This window comes from Ctenopharyngodon idella, chromosome 14 (genome assembly GCF_019924925.1).
Source record: "Ctenopharyngodon idella isolate HZGC_01 chromosome 14, HZGC01, whole genome shotgun sequence".
NCBI lineage: Eukaryota > Metazoa > Chordata > Actinopteri > Cypriniformes > Xenocyprididae > Ctenopharyngodon > Ctenopharyngodon idella.
The window spans coordinates 19,893,689-19,907,264 of NC_067233.1; positions in this window are offsets into that span (position 1 = coordinate 19,893,689).

The window sequence follows — 13,576 nt, forward strand, 5'->3', positions numbered from 1 at the left end:
TATTTTGCGAATGTTCGTTTGAACTATGGTTGCGGGAAACACCAAATCGTTGACCTATGTTAGTAACGACAGAACTTGTGATGTTAGCTGGCTAATGATGCTTTTGGGAAATGCACCCCTGAGCAATTTCTACCACTTTGACACTTCAAAAAGTTCATAAAGAGATCGTAAAACTAATCCATATGAATTGAACGGTTTAGTCCAAATTTTCTAAAGAGACATGATCACTTTATATGATACAGATTTATACAGATTTAATTTAGGCTTATAATTACATATAAACATTCATCAACTCACATCAGTTGTGGTAAACGGAAGCTCAAGCATGTTTGCTTGACGTGCGAGAACCAATGAGGTTCATTCTCATGTGTTACGCAGCACGTCTGAGCTTCTGCAAGAGGTTTGTTCTCTCGAGGTTCGGTTGAGCTTCTGTAGCTATATGTTCGCTGATCAATGTTTATATGTGAATAAAAGCCTAAATTTAATTTGTTCATCATATAAAGCGACCATGTCTCTTCGGGTTTGGAATGACACAAGGTTGAGTAAATGATGATGATGAGTAAATTTTCATTTTTAGGTGAACTATCCCTTTGATGCACCTTATGGACTCTTTTCACAAACTGTGATGACACGTTTCCACCGTTATCAACATCACAAATCTAGTAAAGTTTTTAATATTTTCATTTTTTTTTTTAAATAATTCACATTTATAATGCTATACTTTGTGTTATATAACCAGTAAATATAAAATAACCTCTATATTCTTTCCCTCTTTTGGAAAGTCGTGGAAACTCTATCATGGATTTTTTCTTTTGCTTTTAGAGCAAATGCAAATACAAAAATTATATTTGCTATCGTCTCTTCATAGCTATAGAGGTTTATCCAACTTCGACGACTTCCGCTTCTAAGAACCCCGGAAATCTGAAAAGGGTCCATTCCAGTCAAGCCAACTTTAACTCCAAGTCTATAGCTTTGTCAGCTCCATAAATAGACAACAACATTTTAATGTTACCAATGCAAAGACTGTAACAAAGGCAACATCACATGCATCTTTCACAGATAAGGCAATCCCAGAATGCAATGCGATGAGCTCAGTAAATAAATTTTTTTTTTTTTTTTTTAAATCATCTAAGTAAGAAATGTGTATTTATTTATTTATTTATTCATTTATTCATTCATCCATCCATTTTTGCATTTTTTCAATGCATTCATGTATTTTTTTATTTATGCAATTATTCATTTATTCATTCATTCATTCATGTATTTATTTTTATTTATTTGTGCATCCACTTATTTATTCATTTATCAATTCATTAATTATTATATAATTGATCCATTTTTCGCATTCCCCCGAGAAACTTTGAGTTTCCTAGCAAAACTTTTGCGTTCCCCCAAGAAACCTTGCATTCACTCGCAAACGAAAGCAAAGTTTCTTGGGGGAATGCAAAATATCAACATATAATTTTTCCTCCCATTTTGTATTTTTACCATGTCTGGAATCCATATTTTGATTATATTGGTGTTTGTTTAAGTAATATTTTGAGGTATGGTTTATCATAATGCACCTATCTTATATATACGTTTTGCTCTTGTATATAGTTTTATTACTATTACAGTTTTTATAATCTCTTATTCTTTTCTATTGTTGTAAATGCTGGGTGTTGTTCATTTGGTTTCATTAGTTGTAAATAGTTAAAATGTTAATAAAAAATGATTAAATGAATGACAGTTTAATAAAATATGCCTAATAATCAAATTCTATACTTTATATAAACATTGTACTTTGTAATATACTTTTCATTCAATGTCTGAAAGTAATAATATTGTTCAATTAAAAAAAAAAAAAAAAAAAAAAAAGAGTATTTTACTTAATATTTGTGTGTGCTATGTGTTTTAGATAGTAAGCTTTGCAACATGCTAACACCAAACTGGATTCAATTGTGAGTCAAATCTGCTTTTTTTTAGGGCTTATGGAGTTGCACACAACAAAGTCAAGTCACTTCAGTTAGGAAGCTGTCTATGTAGGCAGCAAACTGCAAGGCAGCTCACTAGGTTCGGGAAAGAGTTTATGAGTTCAGCGAACTCCCAGCACTCTCATAAAATTTCTCTTAAAACACTCCTGATTTGCACCAGGGGGCCATAAGAATTCTGCATGTCCAGTCGTCCCCGGCCTAATATTTCTCTAGGCTTATGTTTCGGCTTGGTCGTCTTGTGTTGCCCTTTGCATTTAATGTGCTGCATTGTTTTTCAGTTACTGGTCATTAAAAATTTAGAAACGACATATCAAAACTCTTAATCGAATCTAAAACCCCTCCCTAAGCGGCAACGGGCTCCTATCTGGACCAATTAGAGGCAGGCGAGGCTGACAGTAATGGGTGCTATCTGCAGGTCCCCCGGGGGCGGATGGAGGGAGATAGATAGCAGGAGGGCAGGTACCGTGTACAGTACCCCCGAAGCAGTACCTCCCCCCTTCCACCCCATCCCAAGAGAGCTAATGCTCCCTAATGCACAAGACGGACGGAGATAATACCTCCCGATTACAAACGCATCCCTCTCTAATCCAATCAACTGTCAGCGCACACACAAACACACACATACACTTGTCCCTCTCTGCTGTCCCTTATACCTGACTCAGAATAGAGGACTGAGCAAGAGAGACACGGAGAGTGGCAGAAAAAGGAACAGCAGGGAAAAGAGAGGCATAGCGACAGGAATGAGGAAAAACCATTGACACCTGGGATGAATAGTAGCATTCCAAATGCATTCGAAAGTGGATGGCTTTTGTCATTATGACATCGTTTTGAACGTTATGATGTCATTAAAGAATTATGAGGGAAAACAACTGCAGTGCTTTAACAGTGGCTCAGTCAGGCCAACAGTTTCCGGTCTTATTTCAGAACAAAACTCCATTCATTTCTGTCTGTTTCCATCCCCGCCACTTAGCCACAAAAACCCCTGCACTCTCGCTCCCTACCATGATCCAATCAGCAAAGAGATCAATGTGGCAGAGGGCACAGAGGTCAAAGGTAATGCCACTCACTCCGTGGCATTCTGCGGTCAGACCTCAATGCCTCGTTTCATGAAGTGGGCAGGCCCACATTGAATCTGTATACCCAGAGAACTCGCCAATGATGGAATTGGAACGCTGACTATTCCCAGAGTTCCCCTTGAGGGTTTGTATATTAAATAATTGGGAAAATTTGATAATGCTTTCAGTTGCCAATAAGAATGTAGATTCTCTGCTCTGTTTAAAGAGATTCACTGGAAATCTTCACTTCCACTGTAGCTCTCAAATGAATGCGTATGTTCAAATTTGGTACATGAGTTACATGAACAATGGAAAAACTAATGATGTTTGGCATCATTGATACATCAAATGCACCATATTTGAATATACAGTACCCTTCAAAAGTTTGGGGTCTGTGAGATTTTCTTTTTTTATTAATAAAATTAATGCTTTTATTCAGCAAGCATGCATTAAACTGATCAAAAGCGACAGTAAAGATATTTATAATACAAAAGATTTTTATTTCAAATAAACACTGTTCTTTTGAACTTTCTATTCATCAAAGAATCCTGAAAAAAAAATGTTTTATCAGTTTCCATGAATATATTAAGCAGCACAGCTGTTTTCAGCATTGATATTAATAAATATTTCTTGAGCATCAAATCAGCATATTAGAATGATTTCTGAAGGATCATTTGACTGAAGACTGGAGTAACGATGCTGAAAATTCAACTTTGCATTACAGGAAAAAATTACATTTAATTCAACAGAATTTTTTTTTAAATACACAGATTCCGCCTGGGCCTGCCCATAGGTAAAACTCTCAAATAAAAATCACAAAAACCCATGTTTTTTTGTTCTTGTTGTGATGTGTTTCTTTTTCTTGAGCACTTTGCCTATCCACTTACACCGTACATAACCCTATATTTATGTTGGGGAATTTTTCAAATAATACAGTGCTCCTGCAGAGCAGTGCAATGTGGGTATTTTCAGGAAACACTCGGCTGTAGAAAAGAATTCGATCTGGCTCAGCTTAAAAAAAAAAACAGCTTTCAATTATGACATTCACAAGATTGCACACCTGTCCTTGGAAAGAGCTGATGGAATGTCTCTCTAGCTCTTTCTGTTTTCCCCCTCACCATCTTTCTACCTTTGGTCTCTTTCACAAAAAGGTGATGGACTGCCCAGTGACATCTCTCCTTTTTTCTAGTTCTAGTCTCTCTCTCTCTGGTGTGATGGAGTGTGGAAGAGTAGTATGATTTATCACCAGCTGAAGGCTGAGGATGGCGTCACTCTAAGAAGTGTGTGTATGTGTGTGCGCGTCACTCGCCAGGTCCATCTGTACAGTAAGTTAATACGGACAGTTTCTGCGTTTGTTTGTGTGAGCACACGTGTGTAAAACCAGGCGCACAAAACAGCTTATCATCTGAGAACAATTCTCAGATGGCGCAGTCTCTGCTGACTGAGGTTAAATCCATTTTACACCCCACACACATATGTGCTACCATTAGTCAGACTCACACATACTGCTAGTGCACCCATGTTCCATATATCAGAATTTTACACACACTAGAACAAGCCAACACATCCAAACCCACACAACTCCCCCTCTTTTTTTGTTCACACACGCACACACACATCGAAGGGCTGCGTTGGTGATTTGTAGCTGTTATGAGCACGTGTGGGCCCATTGCCTCAGCGAGGTGTCACGCTGTGGTGTCACACTGCACTGATAATGGCGAGGTCAAAGGTCGAGTGTGAGCGAGAGGGTGTTGGGGGGGAGGGGCACTCAGGCACTTTGGCAAATTGGCTAATGTCCCGAGGGAGAGGGGTGAGGCAGAGGAGGGTGACACAGAGACATGACATCATAGAATCCCCCTGGGAGGAGGCGTGAGGGGAAGGTGAGGACAGAGACATGCCACCTGGAATGCCGTCCGGAATGGTCAGCATACTGCTTACTGTGCACTATACACTACCTAGTAGTACTTTTGTGATGCATGCTAAGGTGAGCATCACTATTGCTCATATGTAGCATTAAGGCCCATTCACACCAAGAACGATAACTATAAAGATAACTATAACGGTAACTATATTTGCGTCCACACCAACGAACGATAACGGTCTGTTTATTCTAAGCTCACACGCTGCAGTTGTAAAGTGTGTACAACATGTTTTTGCTGTTCTTGTTGCATTTACACAGCTTTAACCAGCAGATGTCCTCAGCATGCTATGTTTCGAGTGAATAGCTAGTGTAATCAATCTAATCTAATAGAGAATTTAGCTGACGAAGTCAATATAGTGGAATAAAAACAATGCCTAGACTTTTTCACTGCAACTTCAAAGGAATTAAGACAATGTTGTCAAAACTAAAGCTGGATACCTGAGGTAATTTTTTATGTTACACTGTTTTCTAGCCTGGCATAATCGTTAATACTTCTCACCATTTATTCTGTGGGTATGACCGATTGTTTTCCATATATCCATTTTCTTTAAAGTATCCTTGAAAAGGGGGGTTGGCTTGTCAAACAGTGGTGGCTTTTTCTGGACCTTGGCAATCAACCTCTCCGCAATATCGTCTGCCAATTTAAATGCACGAGCCCTTAAATTCGAAAGGATTCTGATCGGCTGTTGGTGTTTTATCATTCAACAGCTGGAAAAAAAATGTTCTTAAAGGGAACCCCTGGTGTTAAGACTTATATGGCTTAATGTAATGTAAATGCAAGATGTCTCTTACTGAAATATGTAGTAGAAAACCCATGAAAAATGTACTTTATTTAAAAAATCCATGACATATTTGGATCAATCTAGACAATGGGCGGCGCCATTTTGTTTAGGTGCACAGTGTGTTCTATGTCGATGACGTCAAATAGTTGCACTCATTGAGCTACTGACACTGTCCTATTGCTATTTTTACCACAACACAACTCGGAATATAATATACGATGCCACATTGTGCAGCTTTTGGTTGTAATTTTCAGTCGATGAGCCACAAGAGAAGCGATGTAAGTCTTTACTGCTTTACTAGCGATAAGAGGAGAAAAGAATGGGAAGTTGTTAAGAATGTGGACGAATAAAACTTCCTAACTGCGTCTTTGTTCTCTTCACTTTAGCCCTGATGACTTTGAGGCTTTTAGTAGACCACAGCTGAAAGAGCTTACAGTTGCCGATGGACGTAAGTGTATGCTTTAACCAAATGCCGCGCCTGTTGTGGAGACTGACGAAGGTAAGCCTGTAACACATCTCAATTGAGGCAAGACTGCCTCAAAGCGTGTGTGTGCTGTGATGCACGAGATATCTGTGATCGCATAAACAGTATCTTCTCAGCATGTTTAACTGTGTGTATGCATTCAGGTGATCAGACGATTTTAACATGTCAATCATACTACAGTAGTTCGAATAGCCACAGAGACATTGCACAGCTTTGATGTTTTCATTCTCACTAATTTTGCGCTCTGGCTCAAATTGAAAAAGCTGATCGTGTTTTAAAAGGAAACCCGCGGAAAATTAAGATCTGTATGCGTAGCTAGATTACCGTTGCACCAAAACATACAGATAAAAAGCCTCAAAGTCATCAGGGCTAAAGTGAAGAGAACAAAGACGAAGTTAGAAAGTTTTATTCGTTTCATTCTTTTCTCCTCTTATCGCTAGTAAAGCAGTAAAGACTTACATTGCTTCTCTTGTGGCTCATCGACTGAAAATTACAACCAAAAGCTGCACAATGTGGCATCGTATATTATATTCCGAGTTGTGTTCTGGTAAAAATAGCAATAGGACAGTGTCGGTAGCTCAGTGAGTGCAACTATTTGACGGCATCGATATAGAAAGCACTGTGCACCTAAACAAAATGGCACCGCCCATTGTCCAAATCAGTCCAAATATGTCATGGATTTTTTAAATAACATAAATCTTTCATGGGTTTTCTACTATACATTTCAGTAAGAGACATCATTTACGTTATATTAAGCCATACAAGTCTTAACACCAGGGGTTCCCTTTAAAGTGATCCCAACAATATTGTTTCTTTATATCGTTATCGTTATAGCTGTGGTGTGGACAGTGCTATTCTTTTATATTTAGAATGATATTTAGAACTATATCCTTATCGTTATCTTTATAGTTATCGTTCTTGGTGTGAATGTTCCTTTAGGGTTAAAAATCGTAAGTTCCATCGGTAATAGAGAAGTAATAGAGTGCAACAGTGCACACCCACTTTTTCAGTGGCCTTGGTTCTGGAAGTATTTTTCCCATTCATTTTTCCCACAGGGATTTTAAAAAGACAGCAATCAATAAGTTAAGTGGTCTAAATGTATTTATATGCATTCATATCATCTGTGGAAGGCGTCGGACCGAAGGATATGTTTAGACGAACATTTTATGGTCCTAACATAGGATCATAAAATGTGGTCCTATGGTAGGATGTCCTACCTGCCTGTTAACATATGTTTTACATGTCCTCGCGCACCCTGTTTGCGCAGAAATATACGTCATCAGCGTGTTTCATGCTATGCAGACTTAAAGGGGTCATATCATGAAAATCTGACTTTTCCCATGTTTAAGTGCTATAATCAGGTGCATCTACCAGCACAGAAAATGTGAAAAAGGACAACCCAGTAACTTTGTTTTAGTAAGCCTTTCCCTGCAAGCATGGGACAAATAGAGTTGTTCTGCATTTGCTCCCCTTGTGACGTAGGAAGGGGATCTTATTATAATATTACCGCCCCTTGAATCTGTATGTTTCCACCACAGCGTCGCCATTGTTTTCTCAAGCGATGAGTAACACTGGTCCTGGAGTGCAGCAGCAACAGCTGTCCCGCAGTTTAGCTACAACCCTGATGAAACACACTTGAATGTCTTCCGGATTACTAAAGCTACATGAAGGAAGGTGAGTTGTGTCAGAGCAAAATTTTGCAGGACAGCAGCACTCAAGAACGACCGTCCCTGAGCTTGTGATATGTCTCAGCTATGTAAACATTATCACTGATCTGTTAACGGCTATAATAGCAAACATACGAGTCTCCATAAACTCCCTGGCATCTGAGCCACTAAGGATGCAGTGGTGCAATTTTATTTATGAAGGGAATGTGGCTAGATAACTTCATTTAGCAGTATGTGTAAGTCATTAACACTAGAATGCTTCACATGATCATCAGTAAAACACAGGATTTGCACAGAAATTGATTCTCAAAGATGGATCGATACCAACTGATCGAATTTCATATATATTTATTTTGTGGTGTTTGCAAATTGTCTTCCTGAATGTGTTTAGTTAGCATGTTGCTAATGTACTGTTAAATGTGGCTAAAGTTACAATCGTTTCTTACTGTATTCACGGAGACCAGAGCCATTTCGTTATTTTCATTTTTAACCAAAAAATGTGTGTAGTCTGTATAATTCATAAACGCATCTCCATTCTTATTGAGTCTCTCCAACAGTGTGTAGCTTTAGCCACGTTAGCTGTGGATCACACTAACAAAATCATTCCGAATCGAATTTTAGCAACCATTCACAAAATACATGCCATACCTATGTTATATGCTGCATCAAGAATAGTTTGTAATGTAGTTTGTAATCCATTTTGCAAGTTATATTTGCTGTTAGCTTCTGTATTATGTATGCCTCAGTGTATTGGAATGACGTGAGCTTGGGGGCGGGGAGCACAAGCTCATCTGCATTTAAAGTAACCCATCCACAAAAATGGCTTGATTTTGCTCACACCCAAATCGGGCAAATTTGACAAGCTATAATAAATGATCTGTGGGGTATTTTGAGCTGAAACTTCACAGACACATTCTGGGGACACCAGAGAATTATATTACGTCTTGTCAAAAGGGGCATAATAGGTCTCCTTTAAGACAGACGCCAGCCACGATCACCACAACCAAAACAGTAGCCACGTTTTACAGTTCCTCCTAAACCAAAACAACAAGTTTATGCTGCGTTCACACAATAACTACCGTAAATTGGAAGAGATGGAAAACGGTGACGTTATACTCGGTGCGGTTTGTGACTCGAATTTCACTATCAACACCGAAATGAATCTGCAGCAATCAAGTGGTACAGGTCAGTGCTCTTTCAGTTGTTTACGTTCAATATTATTGTAATGCTATGTGCTTTGAGACACGAGGTAGTTTCACGCCGTCTCTCGTGATGCATTTCTTTGCTCCCTGCTGTACGGGTTTATGTGTTTTGGAGGAGGCGTGGCTTTGGAGATGCTCTGAAGGAAGGGTGGTATCTTATGCTTTCAAAGCTAGCTCGCTATTGCTATAGCCTCTCCGAAAATGACCTACCCTACCTTTGAGAGTTATAAGCCGTGAACCAAACCAACCAGCTATGAGGTAAATCACAACATTACAAACTTTGATTTGAAGCATTAAAACATTTGAAAATCGGACAAAAAGACAAGACTGCAAGGTACAAGACTGTGTATTTTAACCTCGTAGCTCATAGAAGGCCTGTTTTTTGAATGTTTATAAGTTAACGTTCAAAATCAATTCCCCTATAGAGAAAATTAATGGGATACTTCTGGAACTCGACTGTTGCATTCTATAAAATGCCTCTGCTCAACAAACCACATGATTTGAGGTATAGTTCATGTCTGTAGCACAAAGATCAGTGGTAAGGGTCTGTTTGAATCTCTAACTCCATCTAATAGTTGAACATGCCTTAGCAAGTGCCACTAATGAAGATATCTTGCTTTAGTTAACTCAGTTTGTGTGTGTAATTCTGGGGCTCAGGTGGGTTCTGCCCTAATGAGCCAATTGAGGCCATCATGATGCATGCCCTGATTTCAGCCAGGAATACCAACACAATTTGGCCCAGAGGACACATGAAGAACACACGCATACACACACACACACACACACACACACAGACTTGTGAGGTTCATAACCTCAGCTAACACAAAAAGGGGTCGAGTTTATGAAAGCGAAGACGGAAAATGTAGAAATAGAGAAAGAGAGAGGGGGACAGATAAAAAGAGAAAGAGGTTGATGGAGTGGAGAGGGCCAGAGGCTGAGAGAGAAACTATCATCAGCCTGTACATCGTTTCAGCTTTCTGTGCTTAATGGACTCAGTGGGCAGAAAAGACAGTGGAGATGAACAGAGAGAGAGAGAGAGAGTTACAGAAAGTATGATGCATTAATGGCTTGTATTAATAACACAGTAGGGCCAAACAAAATCATTTTGGCTCGTCTCTAACTAACCACTCTCTTACCACAGTGACCAGGCGTTCCTGTTTTCCTGGGGCAGTCCTTGTTTTTGGTCCCCGTCTGGAGCTGAAAAGTGAAATTATACTTGAGCTAGATATTGCAAACAAAACATTAGGCTTTTAACACTGCATGCATACAATGTGTAATTTAATTTCAATTTTTCAATAGCACAATTTTAGTATAAAAAGAAAACAAAACTCACTGAGAACAGAAGACAACTAAAAACAAAATATTCTATATACCATATATATTGTAAATAAAGGTGCCATAGTTATAACAGTTTCAGTTTCATTAATTCACTGTCTATAACTTACCCGTTGCAGTTTCATTAGTTCCAAAACATGCTTTGTTTTGGATTTAATTATTTGACTTTATAATATATAGCCTATATGTATGTATGTATGTATGTATTACGGCTGTCAACGTTAACGCATGCAATAAATTTTTTCCAGTTTAACACGTTAATAATATGTAACGCAATTAACGCAGCATCCGTTTTTCCTGTCATCCTTTGGCTAGCATTACAATATATGATCACGCTCTTATTCATGCAAATGCTTTTAAACCATTTAAGCAAAAAGAGAAAAAGAGAACGCGCTGTCTGAGAATGTCCTGTCACACACACAACACACAGAAAGACGCGCGCCATAATCGTGCACATGGACGGCGCGCCAGAATCGAGTTCTCTGTCAATAACACACACAATAATGCAAAAATAGCTGTTTTGTCGAGGATCCTCATAAGAACAGCCTTGAATGAGTTAACTCAAGTCTTAAAAACGAAAGTAAAGAGTTGTGAGAAAGTGGGACGTGTGTGAGATCCGCGTCATGTGCAGCAGCGGTAGCTCTTAAAGGGACAGCAACCAATGCTGTCTGTCATTGAAGATAATAAAAGAACAAAGGTAACAGAGAAAATTACTCACTGCTCTTGACTAAAGAACTTCTGTAGCTTTAATAATGATTAATCTATATTTAATTTAGGCTATAAATTATGCAGTGCACACTGCAGACTGTTTGGTAACTTTATTCAATTTCTGTATTTTTCTTTATTAGACAGGTAGGAAGGGCACTGGTAAGCTAAATATGACATTTATTATGGGTTTATGAGAGGATTGTTCTAAGTTCACTTAAATTAAAAGTATATTTTTGAAGCCTAATAAATATAAATTTTTATAAATATAAAAAAATATAGTATCAGTGATACTAATATTACTGATACTAACACTGATACTGGCCTTCACCAGAAAGAAGAAACAGCAGCATTACTGTACAATCTTTGTTTTGAATGTGTGCTGATGTCAGTCAAACGAACGAGTTGCACAAGAATGTTGAACAACTTCAACAGTTCATGATTAGAGATAGACAATTTGTGAAAGAATCATTCCTTTGAGTTGGATCTTTTCAATGAATTGGTTGAACCAGATTACAAAACTGAGGCTACATCCGAAATCGCATACTTCCCTACTATATAGTAGGCAAAAAACAGAATGTGACATAAGTATGTCCGAATTCACAGTACTCATATAAGTCGAACCTAATATTTGTGTTAGTACTGGTAAAAAGTACCCAGATGACCTACTACATCCGGCGAGATTCTGAGTGTACATACGATGGATACTTTACTATCCCATGAGGCCACAGGAGAGGATTTGTGAATGGCAGTGAAGCGACGTAACTGATGCTAGTAGGTCACATGATGATGACAGCATGGCGAATATAGTATGTCCTGATTACATTTTTAGCGATTGTGAAGTATGACTTATTCAAAATAAGCACCTACTCAAGAGAGTATGTGATTTCAGTAGCCTCAGACATCATGCCCATGGACCATTGGCTGAATGTCTAAGACATATGGCCCACAAAATTGAAAGCACTTCAAGAGTTTCGAGATCGTCATCTGATTGGTTGAATTCTACAGGATTTCCAGGAGATGTGTGTGTTGCGTTCTTTAACGGTCCACCTGGAAACAAAGATGCTGTGACGCCAAACCCCCTTATGGAAGAAGCAAGCCGTTGTGTTTACAACTTTGACAATGAGTGCTTATCAGAATCAACTAGGCCTACACGCTGGATTTTCAAAAGCTGTTCTGACCGGTCACTGAGTCAACGACTGACTGAACCAACTCACTGAACCAAAAACGGCCTCTTTTTGGGCATGTCGCAATGAACCGGTGACCGATGAATCACCTGACAGTAAGAGCATTTGAAGTGTACAGATGATTTAACTGAAAATTTAAATTAAGTATTCATAGCCAAAGAGTAGATTGGTAGAATGTAAAATAGGCTATATATATTGATTGGTGAACTAGAAATGTCCCTGGTTTTCATTTCAGAAATCTGGTCACCTTAGTATGTGAGAGAGTTTTAAAGTCCAATTCAATTGTATTGCTGCACTGAAAGGGGAAAATGGGTCAATTTTCAACCGTAGTTTCATTAGCTACTGAAAACAGGTCTTGTGTTTACGCCTCTGAGCTGTTGGTCTCCAACATCCCATTTCTTTATCTGTCACTCCTCTCTTTTGGTCTCGATATGACCTCTCTCTCTCTCTCTCTCTCTCTCTAGCAACAGCTGTTGTTGTGTAGCTCTTCCTCAAAGCCCCTGCGGGCAAGAGAAGTGAATGCAACAAACTCACCCACACCACAAGGCTAGGCGCCCTGGTCTGCTGTGTGGTCCTGTCTGACCGACACATCAATGTGATTACAGCATATACATCAGTGAGGTTCTCCCCAACGAAACCCAGCCACTTATCCTCACACATTCACCTCACATTCTTCTTTTGCCCCGGGCGTTTCTCAGCCCTTCGCTGAATAAGATGAGCCCATCAATTAAATGCAACAGAGATATTGATTCAAGTGAATGGTGTTATAACCGTAGAGACGCCCGAGGACATCGTATTATGCCGATGCGTTCATTAATATTTGCTGTAGAACACAGACAGAGCAGGTTCAACGGTGGATTGTTCAGAAATTCAGCATGGATCTGTTGGTCTGATACTGCTGATGAATAAACTTATAGCTCAGTAGTGCAAACTGTGAAAATGCAGCTATTCAGGGATCATATTAATTAGTCATAATTTGGCTAGATCTGAAATTCAGGATTGTTTTGGACAATTACTGTGTCTGATTGGTGTATTTGGCAGGTGTCATGAATAAAAGAACCTTGCAGGATGTCATCCATGCTCTGTGCGTATACGCGTACTAATTTTCAAGCCTATACGGGTTTATAGGCTTGAAAATTCAACACACTCTCATGACAACTCGAAACTAGTTTATGATTTAGCGAATTTGTGACTAGGTTAGGTTTAGGGGTGGACCTTCATGCTTGTTTTTTCTAAAAATCATAAGTTTCCATACGAAATGAATT